This window comes from Phoca vitulina, unplaced genomic scaffold (genome assembly GCF_004348235.1).
Source record: "Phoca vitulina isolate PV1807 unplaced genomic scaffold, GSC_HSeal_1.0 scaffold14, whole genome shotgun sequence".
Taxonomy (NCBI): domain Eukaryota; kingdom Metazoa; phylum Chordata; class Mammalia; order Carnivora; family Phocidae; genus Phoca; species Phoca vitulina.
In genome coordinates this window covers 32,295,333-32,310,072 of record NW_022589717.1, presented here as the reverse complement: position 1 = coordinate 32,310,072, position 14,740 = coordinate 32,295,333, and the positions used below count along the sequence as shown (strand labels likewise).

The window sequence follows — 14,740 nt, the reverse complement described above, 5'->3', positions numbered from 1 at the left end:
TGAGGGGCACCTGGGTGGCTCAGTCAGTTAAGCATCTGACTCTTGATTTTGGCTCAGGTCATGATCTCAGGGTCATGAGATTGAGCCCCATGTGGGTCTTTGCACTGAGCGTGGAGCTTAAGATTCTCTCTCTTCCTCTGCCTCTCCTCCACCCCACTCCTGTGGGTGCACTCTCTCTCTCTGTCTCTCAAAAAAAAAAAAAAAAAAACTTGAAAAAAACTTAAAAAAAGAAAACATCATCGAGTAAACACATATTTGATATTTTGTTTTGTTTTTATTTATTTATTTTTAAGATTTATTTATTTATTTATTTATTTGACAGAGAGATAGCGAGAGAGGGAACACAAGCAGGGGGAATGGGAGAGGGAGAAGCAGGCTTCCTGCTGAGCAGGGAGCCCGATGCAGGGTTCGATCCCAGGACCCAGGGATCATGACCTGAGCCGAAGGCAGACGCTTAACGACTGAGCCACCCAGGTGCCCCTATTTTGTTTTTAAAAGATTTTATTTTTAAGTAATCGCCACACCCAACATGGGGCTCGAACTTAGAACCCCAAGATTAAGAGTCAAACACCTCTCTGATTGAAGCAATCAGGTGCCCCTATTTTGTTTTGATTTGACATTATTTTTTAATAGCAAATAATACTAACATCGAGCATAATTACATTTTTAAACTGATTAATTCTAGAAAATGATAGAGCTAATAATAAGCTCCCCTCTTTCCGTTAGCACAGTATTCCTGTGAAAGGTGGTTGGATGTCCAGCTTTGAATCTAAGATTTTCTCTAGAACTACCGAGTAGAGTCTGTTGAGAGGCATTCATTTTTCATGGCTGTTGGCTCTCATCCATTTTCTCATTTGTAAGAGAACAACTTCATTTTTAGTCATTTTCTAGAAGTTGTTCAACTACTTGGAAAACATTTTGAATGGCACTATTTATAAACTTGTCTTTCACTCATCCCAAAGACTTCTGTCCATCCCTTCAGATCTCAGCTCATTAATCCTTACATTAGTACAGACCTCCCTGTTAATTCGCTATTCAGTATTCCTTGAGAGCCAACTAGGTGTTAGGCCATGTGTCCTCAGTCTTCTTGGTCTCAAGATCTTTTTATACTTGTGAAGACAATTGAAGATGCCAAAGGGCTTTTGTTTGTGTGGTTACATCTATTAATACTTATCATATTAGAAATTAAAACTGAGGAAGTATAAACATATTTATTTATTCATTTAGAAATAGCAAATTAATTTAGAAGTAGCAGTGATAAACATATTAACATTAACATGATTTATGAAGAAAATAATTATGTTTTCCAGAGTAAAAACAGTTAGTAAGAAGAGTGGCATTGTTTCACATTTTTTGAAAATCTCTTTAGTGTCTGGCTTGTTGGAAGAGAGATAAATTCTCATGTCCGCTTCTGTGCTCACTCTACTGTGATATCACATATTAAGTAATCTCAGTAAAACTTGACTGCATACTTACGGGAAAATAGCTTTGATCTCACAGACCCCCACAAAGGTCTTGTGGACAGACTCCCAGAGGTTCCTAGAGCACACTTTGAGAACCTCCCGTCTGGGGTGTAGACCAGTATACAAAGAGATACCAGTCCTGGCCTCTGTGGACCTGGAGTTTATTCTCCTAGTACTGAGCATTTTCCTTCTTAATTAGAACTTTTAACTCTTTTACTACAGTGAAGTCACTGAGGGGCAGAGATTCTTTGTTTCTGTTTCTTACTCAGTGGTTTATTTTTCTGGTTTACATTATTAAACAGTTATTGAATGGATAAAATCAACTGCTCATTAATGTTAAAATATGTTTTTTAATCCTACATTTAGAGCATTCACTTTGCTAGCATAGACGTGATGTGATTCCAAAATCTTAAGGAAGACCAGTTTAAGTCTCCCTGGATTAAATGTGTACTTTTTATACTTTTTCAGGGTACCTGGGGATATATACTGAAATACTTAGGATGGAAAGGCTATATTCAAACTAGAAAATAATTGATTTGATGCAATAATGGGATGGTTTCTGTTGCAGTTCAGTGACTGCAGATCAATAATTTGACTCCTTAAATGTGTATTTTTAGTTCTTTACATTGTTCGCCATTATAAAGGCCTTTCATATGTGAAGTAACTATCTGAATTGTTAATTGTTCTAGATATAATGAGGAAATGAGAAAATCACTTCTTTTTCTATGCATGTGATTGTAAGTAGGGAACAGTTCTAGAAAGTACTGTTGCAGAACAACTGCAATTGTTTACCAGTTTCCAGTCAGCTACTTTCTTTCCGGTAAGTCACTAACAGCTTTATATGTTGTAGCGGTTCCATCTTTATTCTCTTTTCTGTCAACATGAAACTGGGATCAGTGTTAACAGTGTTATATCATATGGGTAATACCTAAGAAGTAAAGTTTCTAGTGGAAGGATCAGAGTTAGCAATCAAAATTATTATATAATAAGTTTCTAGAATTAATATTTCTTAGAAGGATATGTTAATTCCATTTCTTCTGAAGGTATGTCGGTTTTTGTAACATATTTTTGAAAGGTATTTTATTTTAAAAGGCTACAATTTAAATATACAATGATAACATATTTTCTTCCTGTATTTCATTTGGCTCATGAGACAACTCTGAAGTGAACTCCTCATTGCCATTTAAATGAAAAATACCTTTTCTTATATATGAGGTTTGTACAGACTCATCTTTTCAAGCCCTCTTTTATGAGCCTAATTTTATTTTTTAGGGTTATGAAAGAAGATCCAGTAAATGAGAATAAGACCTTGCTGATTGTAGGATTTTCTTTCATGTAGGGTTGAACTTGCTTGTTATTTCTTGTTTCTATATATGACTCACTGAGTTATTTTTCTAGTGAATTCACGTTGTTCATGATGTCATGATGTTACAAGTTTATGCACATGTTGTTTGTTGTATAATGTAAGTTAAGACAATATTTGGAACCAGAAAACAAATGTAACTTTAAGTGGTGATGTAGTAACCACAGTGAAGATTGGAATAGTGTGTGGGACTTGGTGTATCTTTGAGCCTAAATAATGATATATAAATTAAATACCAAATGATCTTCAATTAAATAATTATGTAGGCCTAGACTTTATTCATCCAAAGCCTGAAAGAGAGGCCATTATATAGTTTGGGTAAATTTGTGGGTAGTACCGAATCACAAATCCCAGATCCTAAAGGGGTGTATTCTGTATTGGTTTGACATTTACTTAAGAGAAAATATAATATTTGGGGGCGCCCAGGTGGCTCAGTCGGTTAAATGTCTGACTTCGGCTCGGGTCATGGTCCCAGGGTCCTGGGATTGAGCCCCGCATCAGGCTCCCTGCTTGGCGGGAAGCCTACTTCTCCCTCTCCCCCTGCCTGCCACTCCCCCTGCTTGTGATCTCTCTCTCTGTGTCAAATAAATAAATTATATAAAAAAGAAAATCTTGGGGCGCCTGGGTGGCTCAGTTGTTAAGCGTCTGCCTTCAGCTCAGGTCATGATCCCAGGGTCCTGGGATCGAGCCCCACATTGGGCTCCCTGCTCAGCGGGAAGCCTGCTTCTCCCTCTTACATTCCCCTGCTTGTGTTCCCTCTCTCGCTGTGTCTCTCTCTGTCAAATAAATAAAATCTTAAAAAAAAAAAAAGAAAATCTAATATTTGATAGTAATGCAATCATTACCTCAAATCAAATTTGATTTAAAAATTTAAAACCCATTATATCTATTCTAGTGTCTAGAATATTTTTCTTTTTTTAAAAAAATTTTATTTATTTATTTGACAGAGAGAGACACAGTGAGAGAGGGAACACAAGCAGGGGTAGAGGGAGAGGGAGAAGCAGGCTTTCCACCGAGCAGGGAGCCCGATGTGGGGCTCGATCCCAGGACCGTGGGATCATGACCTGAGCTGAAGGCAGACGCTTAACAACTGAGCCACCCAGGCGCCCCTAGAATATTTTTCTAAGCAGCAAAAAGTATCATCAAATAAACTATAGTTATGTTAATAGTTTGCTTATATTATTTATAATTTCCAGATTTTTTTCTTTTGAATAAAAATGTTGAAAATTTACTGCAATAACTACTTTTAATACTTTGTTACATAGCTTTTATAACTTTTTCTACATATTAATATTTATGCATTTCAAATTATTTTTTACAAAAATGAGACCTCACATGTATGTTATTTTTCTAATTGAAGTATAGTTGACACACAATGTTATATTTGTTTCATGTGTACAACATAGTGATTTGGCGAGTTTATATGTTATGCTGTGCTCACCCCTAGTATAGCCACCATCTGTCACTATACAACACAATACAATACAATTGACTATATTCCCTCTACCTTTTATCCCTGTAACTTATTCATTCTGTAAGTGGAAGCCTGTATCTCCCACTGCCTTTCATCCGTATTGCCAATCTCCCCCCACCTCCCTACCCCCTGGGCACCATCGGTTTGTTCTCTATATTTATGGGTCTGTTTCTGCTTTTTGTTTATTTGTTTATTTTTTTTAGATTCCACATATAAGTGAAATCATATGATATTTGTCTTTCTCTGACTTACTTCACTTAACATAATACCCTCTAGGTCTATCTATCTTGTCACAAATGGCAAGACCTCATCCTTCTTATGGCTGAGTCATACTCCATGGTATGTATATGTATATATATACCACATCTTTATCTGTTGATGGACACTTCTGACAGTGGGTTAATATCCAAAATATACAAAGAACTTATAGCTTTACACCAAAAAAAAAAAAAAAAATCCAATTAAAAAATGGGCAGAGGACCTGAATAGACATTTTTCCAAAGAAGACATACAGATTTGCCAACAGTCACATGAAAAGATGTTCAACCTCAATAATCATTAGGGAAATGCAAATCAAAACCACAATGAGATATCACCTTACAGCTGTCAGAATGACTGGAATCAAAAAGACAAGAAATTGGCAAGGATATGGAGAAAAAGGAACTCTTGTGCACTGTTGGTGGGAATGTGCAGCCACTGTGGAAAATAATATGGAGATACCTCAAAAAATTAAAAATAGAAATACCATATGATCCAGTAATTCCGCTACTGGGTGTTTACCCAAAGAAATGAAAACACTAATTTAATAATATAATATAAAATATTAATTAACACCCTTATGTTTATTGTAGCATTATTTACAATAGCCAAGATAGTGGAAGCATATCCATATCCATCCATCCATGTGTCCATTAATAGATGAAAGGATATGTTATTTTTTAACCTGCTTTTTTCACTCTATAAAATGTCTTTCTGTATAAATATTTGCTTATCATTATCAGTGATTCTTAAAATCTTTTGTGTTATAACTCATTGATATTCTAGTGGAACATCTTTCTTTCCCCCATAAGAATGCATATAGAAGAAAATTTTTTTTTAAAGATTTTATTTATTTATTTGACAGAAAGAGACACAGTGAGAGAGGTAACACAAGCAGGGGGAGTTGGAGAGGGAGAAGCAGGCTTCCCGTGGAGCGGGGAGCCTCATGTGGGGCTTGATCCCAGGACCCTGGGATCATGACCAGAGCCGAAGGCAGACGCTTAACGAATGACCCACCCAGGCACCCCTAGAAGAAATCTTTATATAAAGTTGTAGGGATCTCAGGGTCATAAATCTCAAGAAACATTGATCATACCATTCTTAACTGCTTCATAGGTTTCCTACCAGTGAAATCTGGTTTAAGAAGTGCCATATTGTTGGACTTTAAGATTATTTTAAATTTGACTTTTTTTTTTTAATTTGACTCTTATACACTACTATACACCAATGAACACTTTGGTTATTCTTTAGATACATATTTTTTCTATTTATTTCATTAGAATGACTTCCTAGAAAGTTGAATTACTGAATCAAAATTTTGCTTTTTTCAATATGTTCAATATTTATTATCCTATTGCTTTAAAAAAGTTATAAAAATGTCTTTTCATAAGAACTATGTAAGAGTACCATTTTACTTTGGTATAATGCCTTTAATATTTGCCAACCTGATATGCAAATGTAATATATTAATTTATAATTAGTAAACATACTATATTAATATTAATTGCAGTATTAAAGTTTAGAAGAATTTTCAGGTCCTGGTTTTTTCACCACGTAGTGAATTGTAAAATTCCTTGGTCCTTGTCTTCTCAAAAGAAAGAATTCATTTGAGAGAGTTAAAACAGAAAAAGGTTTTATTTAGCAAAGCAAAAGTACACTCACTCCAGAGAAGTAGGAGCAGGCCAGCCCTGGGGTAGTAGCAGCCTGCTGAGTTCTGCATTGTTTTTTTTTTTTTGTTTGTTTGTTTGTTTTATGGGGGCCTGTTTTGTCTCCTTCTTCCCATTTTGTCATTATTAAACCACCCTCTGGAGTTGCCCTGGTTTCCTCCCCTCCAACCTTTTGCACATGTTCCTGTTTGCCATCTTCCCGTGAGTGCCTAGGGGATACCCACAGTGGGAGAGTGGGAAGGGCAAAACCGCAATGCAAATGATGTTAGGTTGTTGTAACAGCCTTGGGGTTACTAGCCAACAGGGTTTTCTTTAAGTGCGCATGCTCCAAAGTTGAGCAAGTCCCTGTGACCTGTATCTTTTGCTTACTGGGTTGTTCTAAACTGCAGAAGGGGTTGGTCTAAGGGGGTTGGGTGGTCTCTGGTCAGAGACTGGGTGGTCCCTGGCAATTTCCCATTGGCCATCCTCTCTCTCCTGATCATGTCTACATAACTGCCTCCTCTAGCAGTTTTATGGCTTTTACGTTTCTTCATTATTCTCTAGAACGTTACTTTAGGTGACTTTTTTCCCCCACCAGGAATAAAATTGCTACAGAAAGAAATTTTACTTTCCAAAAATATTAGAGATGGTGGGGTCATAGAAAATTCAGAAATTATTCAGAGATTTCATGTATGTTAAAAGGTATTTTGCCCACCATGTTCCAATAGGTGATTATGCCTTTCTTATTTGAAACTATCTAAGTGGTTTCTTGGATTCTTCCCTTGAGTTTTATTGTAGAGATATGCAGAAGAAATAGCTCCTGTTGCGTTTGTGATGGAAAGGTTGTAGCACTCTATCCAGCTCCACACAGAATCTTAAGCACATTAATTTTTGAGAAATAAGAATCAAAAGCTTTAAATCATGATGTCTCCAAGAATTGCATCCTTGACCCTCTTCTTTTCCTATAAACTTTTCTTCCATGATTGTGGCTTCAATAACCATATATGTATTGATAATTTTCAGATCTGTATTTTCAGCATACACCTTGCTTTTGTCATTCAGACCCACATATCCAAATGACTGCTTGTCATAACTACTTGAATGTTTCCTTAATACCTCAATGCCAGTGTATTCAAAAGTGCTCTTAACTCCCATGCTTAATTCTTCTCAAAAATTACATCGTATAGGAATGTCTTAGTCCATTTGTGCTTCTGTAACAAAAGCACCATAGCCTGGGTGGCTTACACAGACATTTATTTCTCACAGTTCTGGAGGCTGTGAAGTGCAAGATCAGGCACCCACAAGGTTATGTATCTGGGGAGGGTCTGCTTCCTTTCACCTTAACCTCACATGGTAGAAGGGATGTGGGAACTCTTGTAGGGCACTAATGTCAGTCTATAAGGGCTCCACCCTCATGCCTTAGGTCCCAGATAAAATCCTTCCTTTCATGAATCTTGGCCACATGTTCACTCAGGCTAAATTTTGGTGTGTAACCTTCCATCTTTTTTATTGTATGTATTTACATTTCTATTTTCACAAAAATTGAATCCTATGGCACATGTCTTTTATAATATGATTATTTCACTAAATAAAATACTGTGGGTATTAAATATTAGTCAAGAGCATTATTTTCTTCATGGGATGCTCCTATTCCTTTTAATTCATGTTCTGTAATTTCTTCTTTCCTTTACTGCTCCTGAAGACAAGAACAGAGGCTCTTTTCATTTGATAGGTTTTATTTTTGATAAAATCATGTCGGAGGTTAGCTTTCAATATATGAGTTTTGGGGGGAAACAAACATTCACTCCATAACAGAGGGAATAATAACACTTTTCACCAGATTGTTTAAATCGGAAATCTGAATTCCTCATTGCCATCTCTATCCTTATATTTAAATGCTTTCCAAGATCTCTTGTTTCTACTTCCTAGTTAAATATTGCTTTCCATCACCTCTGCTGCAACTTGAGTTTTAGACAACATCATAGTCTCCTGGGTTATGCATTGATCTCTAATTTGCCATTCTCCTTCCATTCATGTGGTTCATTCCGTATGTCTTCTACACTGCTGTCGGAAACGTCAGTCTCTTAAAACTCCTGTCTTTGGAGGTCCCTTCCCTACCTCTGTGCTGACCTCAGTTTTTGAATTTGGCCAAGAAAGAATTCAGAGCCAAACTCTCAAGTAAGCAAGAGTTTAATAGCAGTTAAAGGGAAAGTACACTTTCAAGATGGGGGTGGAGGGCATGCCTAGAGGTGGCAACTGCACTGGGGTTAGGGGTGTCTTTTCTTTTTATGTTTGCATAGGTAAGGGGTCATAGCTAGGTCAGTCTCCTGCTGAGGTTGTCTCCAGTCATCTAAGGGACTCCTCCAGCCAGTGGAAGAGGAAGTTTTTGGCCCTCTCTGTGTTTGTCAGAACTGTCATGGCAGCCATCCCCCGTGTGTGTGTGTGTGTGTGTGTGTGTGTGTGTGTGTGTGTGTGTAAACCGCAATGTAAATGTATTCTAATGTAACTATAGGTTACTGTAGAGCAGCAGTTATAGGGAAGGACCCATGCATGCTCCCCAGGGCTTTTTCCAGCTGTTTGTGTTCTCAGGGTGGTTGGCAGTTTCTTGATTTTTATCTTTTTAATGGTCAGATAGTCCCATTCCCTGCTCATATCTAACTAACTGTCTATTGTATCACTCCCCTTTGCTTTTTGATAAAATCCGAGTTTCTTAGCATGGCTTTCAAATCTTTTAATCTAGTCTTTCAAAGTCTTCCACCCTCAACCCCTCATTTTACCTCATGGTCCTACCACATGAAACAAACTGCAGACTTGGAACATCATGCCTTCTCACAGCTCTGCATGTGCTCTGCCGTCTTCCTGGTATACCCTTTGTCATTGTGATGGCTTTAATTCTGGCCCCCAGTTCTGTGTTGCCTTGTCCACGAGCCTTCCCTAGATCTTTTAGGCTGTGTTACGTGCTTCTCCTTCCTTTCATGAATCTTGGCCACATGTTGACTGAGGCTAAATTTTGGTGTGTAACCTTCCATCTTTCTTATTGTATGTATTTACATTTCTCTTTTCACAAAAATTGAATCCTATGGCACATGTCTTTTATAATATGATTATTTCACTAAATAAAATACTGTGGGTATTAAATATTAGTCAAGAGCATTATTTTCTTCATGGGATGCTCCTATTCCTTTTAATTCATGTTCTGTAATTTCTTCTTTCCTTTACTGCTCCTGAAGACAAGAACAGAGGCTCTTTTCATTTGATAGGTTTTATTTTTGTTAACAAACATTTGGTAATTAAAACGATTATGATTATATATAAACTGGCATCATTGAGCCCAGACTCGTTTGTTGAAGTGCTAAATGAAGTTCAGCAAGGCCACTGAACTCATCATATACCTTCTTCAGACTGCAACTCTCTAAACCTCTTTTATTAGTGCTTTTGGATCAAAAACATCCTTTTACCCCTCTCATCTTCCCTGATTGATAAGACATATGCCCAAAGAACTGAAATCCCAGTGCTAACCAGAGTAACAGCTTTGCTAGAGGTTGGGCCATCATGCAATAACTGCCAAATGCAAGGCCTCAGACAAATTACGTTGGAGGACAGGACTTGCACCTGACACCAAATGGAGCTATCACTTCCATAACTGGGTGTCTAATCTGTTTTACCCAGCAAGTCAGAATGATGGGCCTTTAGAAGGGGTTTGGAAGGAGATGCCCGCTGTGGCAGGAAGGGTCCTGACAGGAAACAGATGGAAACTTAATAATGAAGAAATTTTAAAAGTAACAATATACTCATTACATGTTAACCTAAGTAACATAATTTTATTTAAAAAAATCCTGTTTTTCAAAGAAGAACTTTATTGATAATGGTAAAATTATTTTACATTTATTTATTTATTTATTTGAGAGAGAGAGAGAGAGTGAGATCTCAGGACCCAGAGATCATGACCCGAGCCGAAATCAAGAGTCGGTCGCGAAACCGACTGAGCCACTGAGGCCCCCCTGTTTTACACTTTTGCAAATTTCCTTAATGTCTCATATAATGGAAGACAGCTGGATGTTCATTTCTTTTTTTTTTTAAGATTTTATTCTTTTATTTATTTGAGGGGGGTGGGGTGGGAGGAGCAGAGGGAGAAGGACAAGAAGACTCTGCACTGAGTGTGGAAACTGACGCGGGGCTTGATCCCACAGCCCTGAGATCATGACCTGAGCTGAAACCAAGAGTCAGACACTTAACCAACTGAGCCCCCCAGGCACCCCTGCTGGATGTTTATTGCTGCTTCTGCATTCAATCTATTGTGATATCACGTCATGTTGGCATTAACAAACTTTGCTGTACCCTCAAGACAGAATGAGTATGCAAAAGGCAAAATGTAATAATTTTGATCTCATGGACCTCTTGGAAGGGCCTTGGGGACACCAAGGGGTCCCTGAGTCATACTTGGAGAATCATTAAGGACAGGGGTTTAGAGGAGGAGGTCACCTGACTAGAGACTAAATGCACTTGAGGACTTGAGTGAGACAGGGAGACTCAACCTTTCTCTCCTTTTGTCCTTTGAACTTCAGTCAGTGCTTCCTGTTGACCAAACCCAGCTAGATGCTGGAGGGCAAGGGAGCCTGGTCTGGTAGACTATCAAGGTCAGCGCCTGAGGTCACAGAAGGAGGCACAGAAGGAGTCGGAGAAGGGTGCAGAATGATAAGGGAACAATGGACACATTCTCTGCCTTTCTTTGTTTATTGTACCAAAGGATGAAATAAAGAACACAAAGCTGAGAGCTGGCATTGGTAGATCAAGGAGAAAAGGTGGAAGCTGGTTTTGTTGTTGTTGTTGTTTTGGACACAATAAGCACAGTAAGTCATTTGTGAGACCAGTTAAGAGTATTAGTTCTATGAGCATGTGGTGATCAAAATGAAAACGCAAAAAACCCCACAACGAAACGGAGGATTATTAGTTCCTTCCCCTCTCTTGGAAAGGAGTGACTCAGGGTGGGGGATGTATGTTGTGGGGAAGAGGGAGACCTGAAGTGTGGCGGAAATTATCTTCCAAAGGTTCTCATGTCTCCAAGATGTGACTTATTCTTGAGATGCAGTCAAGGCTTGAAGTTCACATAACCAAGGGAAACAATTCATATCCTGAACAAGCAAAAGACAGATACTTTTGAAACTCAGCCTATGGAGATGATAGGCATGTATGGATTTAGCTAATAAGATGTATCAGCCTGTGATAGGAAGTCATATAGCTAACAGTAAGCTGGGCATTTTTGGCATTAGTTGACTGCAGCCAAAAAAAAAAAAGAGTGGTAAGTTATATTTTAATATTAATCTGCAATGACCCGATGTGTATGTTTTTTACATAGTAGGAAAAGGAAAGGTACTGATTTGTAATTTCGCCTTGCTGATCATATTTCCATTCTAGTAATTGTGACTTTGTATTTTAAAGCTTTACAAAGTGAGTGCCTGACATTTGAGTTTAAGAGCAAAGACTTGTGTTTTTTAATTGTGTATTGCCATTGTTTAACATAAATCCAGCATATGCAGTCAGTTCTTGTTACTCATGATAGTTACTTCTATAAAGTCATTACAAACATGGAATTAGTGAATTAGTGAATACTGAGCCATTGCTCCTAGGATCAGGTTTCTTTGAGCCCTTAGTCACATTTTAATCAACTGATAAATAGATTAACTTGTATGTATTTCTGTTTAGAGACACCTTATTTAATGTATATTGTTGAATCATTGACACTGAATTCACGGCCAAAGGCGCTGTAACTCATGCCTGAATGAAGCTTATCTAATAAGTCACATTATATCCTTTTTGTGCTTAGGAACATTAGACAGCACTTCAGGGTATGCTTGGGGCTTTTTTAAACAGTGAAATCACCAACAGAAAGGACAAAAATGCGAAAAACCTGTCACTAAATGCACTGTGGAGAGGATACTTTTTCATAGTGGCGAGAGCAGAAACAAGAAGGCAGAGCATTGCCTTGTTGGACAAACTGGCAACGTGTGCCTTGGATGACTCAAAGTTTTTACAGCTCTGCACATGCACTTGTCCACGAATGACCACAAAAGGGCTGCATATTGATTTTGGGGTTACAAATGACTTTTAGCCAATAGGCAAACTAGCAAATATGGAATCCATGCAAAATGAGAAGCTACTACAGTAGGTTTTTGTTTTTGTTTTCAAAGATTTTATTTATTTATTTTGACAGAGAGAGACACAGCGAGAGAGGGAACACAAGCAGGGGGAGCAGGAGAGGGAGAAGCAGGCTTCCCACTGAGCAGGGAGCCCGATGCGGGGCTCGATCCCAGGACACTGGGATCATGACCTGAGCTGAAGGCAGACGCTTAATGACTGAGCCACCCAGGCGCCCCTACAGTAGGTTTTAATATTTCATTAAATACATGAATAACATTCTGTTTTATGAGAAGGATATGGGGCTAATATCTAGTGATATGGACTGTGGGCCAGCATTTCATTTGCTTTCTTTCATTTAGGTCTTTAGGCAAACCCATGAGTTAGCAAACTTTCTTGTGCAGATGGGGCAGCTCAGACTCAAGAGAAATTATAGAACTTTCCCAGGGTCGTACAGTAGGGTACGAAGTGAGAGGCCTGTCTGAGTCTACCACGTGATGATTATGATCAAATATTAACTCATTCCACACTTTCTCCTTCACCCTTTGAGTGCAAATATAGGGTGCCATTTCTGGGTTCACTTCCTTTCACGAGATAAAGTAAATATTATGCTTGCCTGGATATCTGAAAGCTAAACTTAAGTACATTCATTTATAATTTTTTTTTAAATGTTGCCCTTAGAAATGTAAATTGTAGGAAATGTGAAGTTCAATTTAACACAGACTCCTGCTCAAAACAGACTCTTTGGCATATTAAAAGCTCCTAATAATAGATTAAGTTAGCATTACATTAGCGAGTAAATATACCCCTCTCACTTTCCTAATTTATACATTTTCTAAAACCTTGAGCTATTTTTAAACCAAATTATATACTATATTTGTCATGATCGGGTACTGCAAGTGCTTTTTAAATGTTTCTGTAATATACCTTTTATGAAGAATGTACTATAAATGTAATGTTTAAAATACATACGAAGATATGTTCCACATAAGTATAAACTTATGGATCAGTCTAGGGAGTAAGGGCCAGTAGCTTCATTTCTAATATTAACAGCCTTACATTTGGCCATTGTTGTTGCTTTAATTGTCCCAGATCTAATAAGCAGTTGAGGTGTGATGTGCTTTAAGATTACCTTGGGACATTTTTCCTGGATAGCAATGAAAGAGAATCACTACTGACCCTCCTCCCCCACAGCCAGCCAGCCCCCCTGTGATTGTCAAGGGTCCGGAGGCATAAGCACTGACCAAAGAGGTTAATGTGATCCGAGGCAACTTCAGCCTTCATGGATCTGTGCCTATAATTTAAGTGTTTTTCTCACTAGAAATGTAATACTCTTTGTCCTGTAGCTTTAGAAGCACCCTTAACAATCTTTTTATTGTCACTGTGAGGTTATCTTTTCAGAAGCCCTACATAGTCTTGGGAAGATAATCCAAAAATGTTTTAATAACAGGAAATATTTGCCATTTTACCCAGAATACAAAAGAGTTCATGTGTATTGGGGAGCTGAGTCATACATCTGGTTTCAAGTTCTAAAGGTCAGAATTCTGAGGCTGTCACATCCTTTGTTTTCACAATTCTTGTCAATTTCGTCTATTCAGAACAACTCCGCTGCATTCCACACTTAGCACCCCCTTCCCCATAGGTAGCTGAGAAAGCCTTAAAATGCAGTTAAGGGATTACTGGGCAGGGAAATTAGAACCAGTAATAAGGTGATAAGTGGAAAGAAGTGAGGCTGAATTTCATGTATAATAAAAATATAAACCCAGATTCTTAATTATGGTCTTTATTATAAAGAGTCTCAGCCTTATAATGGGATCTCACCTTTGTTTGCAATTCTGTGACTATTGTGGTAATGTCTTATTCAAATAAAATTTCTTTTAAGGTAGATGTAAACAGTTTACTTGCTGTGTTGCCCCCCACCCCATCTAATAATAGGATTTCCTATTCTACAAATCCTTCATTGATCAAGCTTAAATTTGGCAACTTCATTCATCCATTTAGATACCTTAAGTTCAGCTCTTCAGAAATCCTGTCAGTTCTCCAAATTTCATGATTTTGCCACAGTTTTGTACATGATCTTTCTTAGTGCCTGAAATTCTTTTTCCACTTGTCTGCCTAAAAAAGTCATACAGCAATAGGGGTAAACTATATGGAATAGTTTTAGTTAAAGCTGCTTTTGCACAAGATTCTTTCTTAAGATGCAGTTTCTCTTCAAGTGCTATTTTAGGAACTACGTACATCCAGTAGATGTTAAGTTGGCCAGTATTCACAGAGAGGCATATACTGGTGAGGTAAAAATTCAAGTGTGCTTTCAGGAGGTTGGAAATGTGAATCTAATGACAAATGAATTCAGTTAGTAACCAAGTTCATTTAGTTTCAATCCAAAATCAAATGACAACCC

General features: G+C 37.8%; 1 protein-coding gene across 1 annotated transcript in view; it reads left to right on the top strand.

The window, feature by feature from the left end:
• Positions 1 to 14,740, top strand: part of PDGFC (platelet derived growth factor C) — a 199,943-nt gene that overhangs the window by 31,477 nt on the left and 153,726 nt on the right. The gene's annotated exons all lie outside the window — the stretch shown is intronic.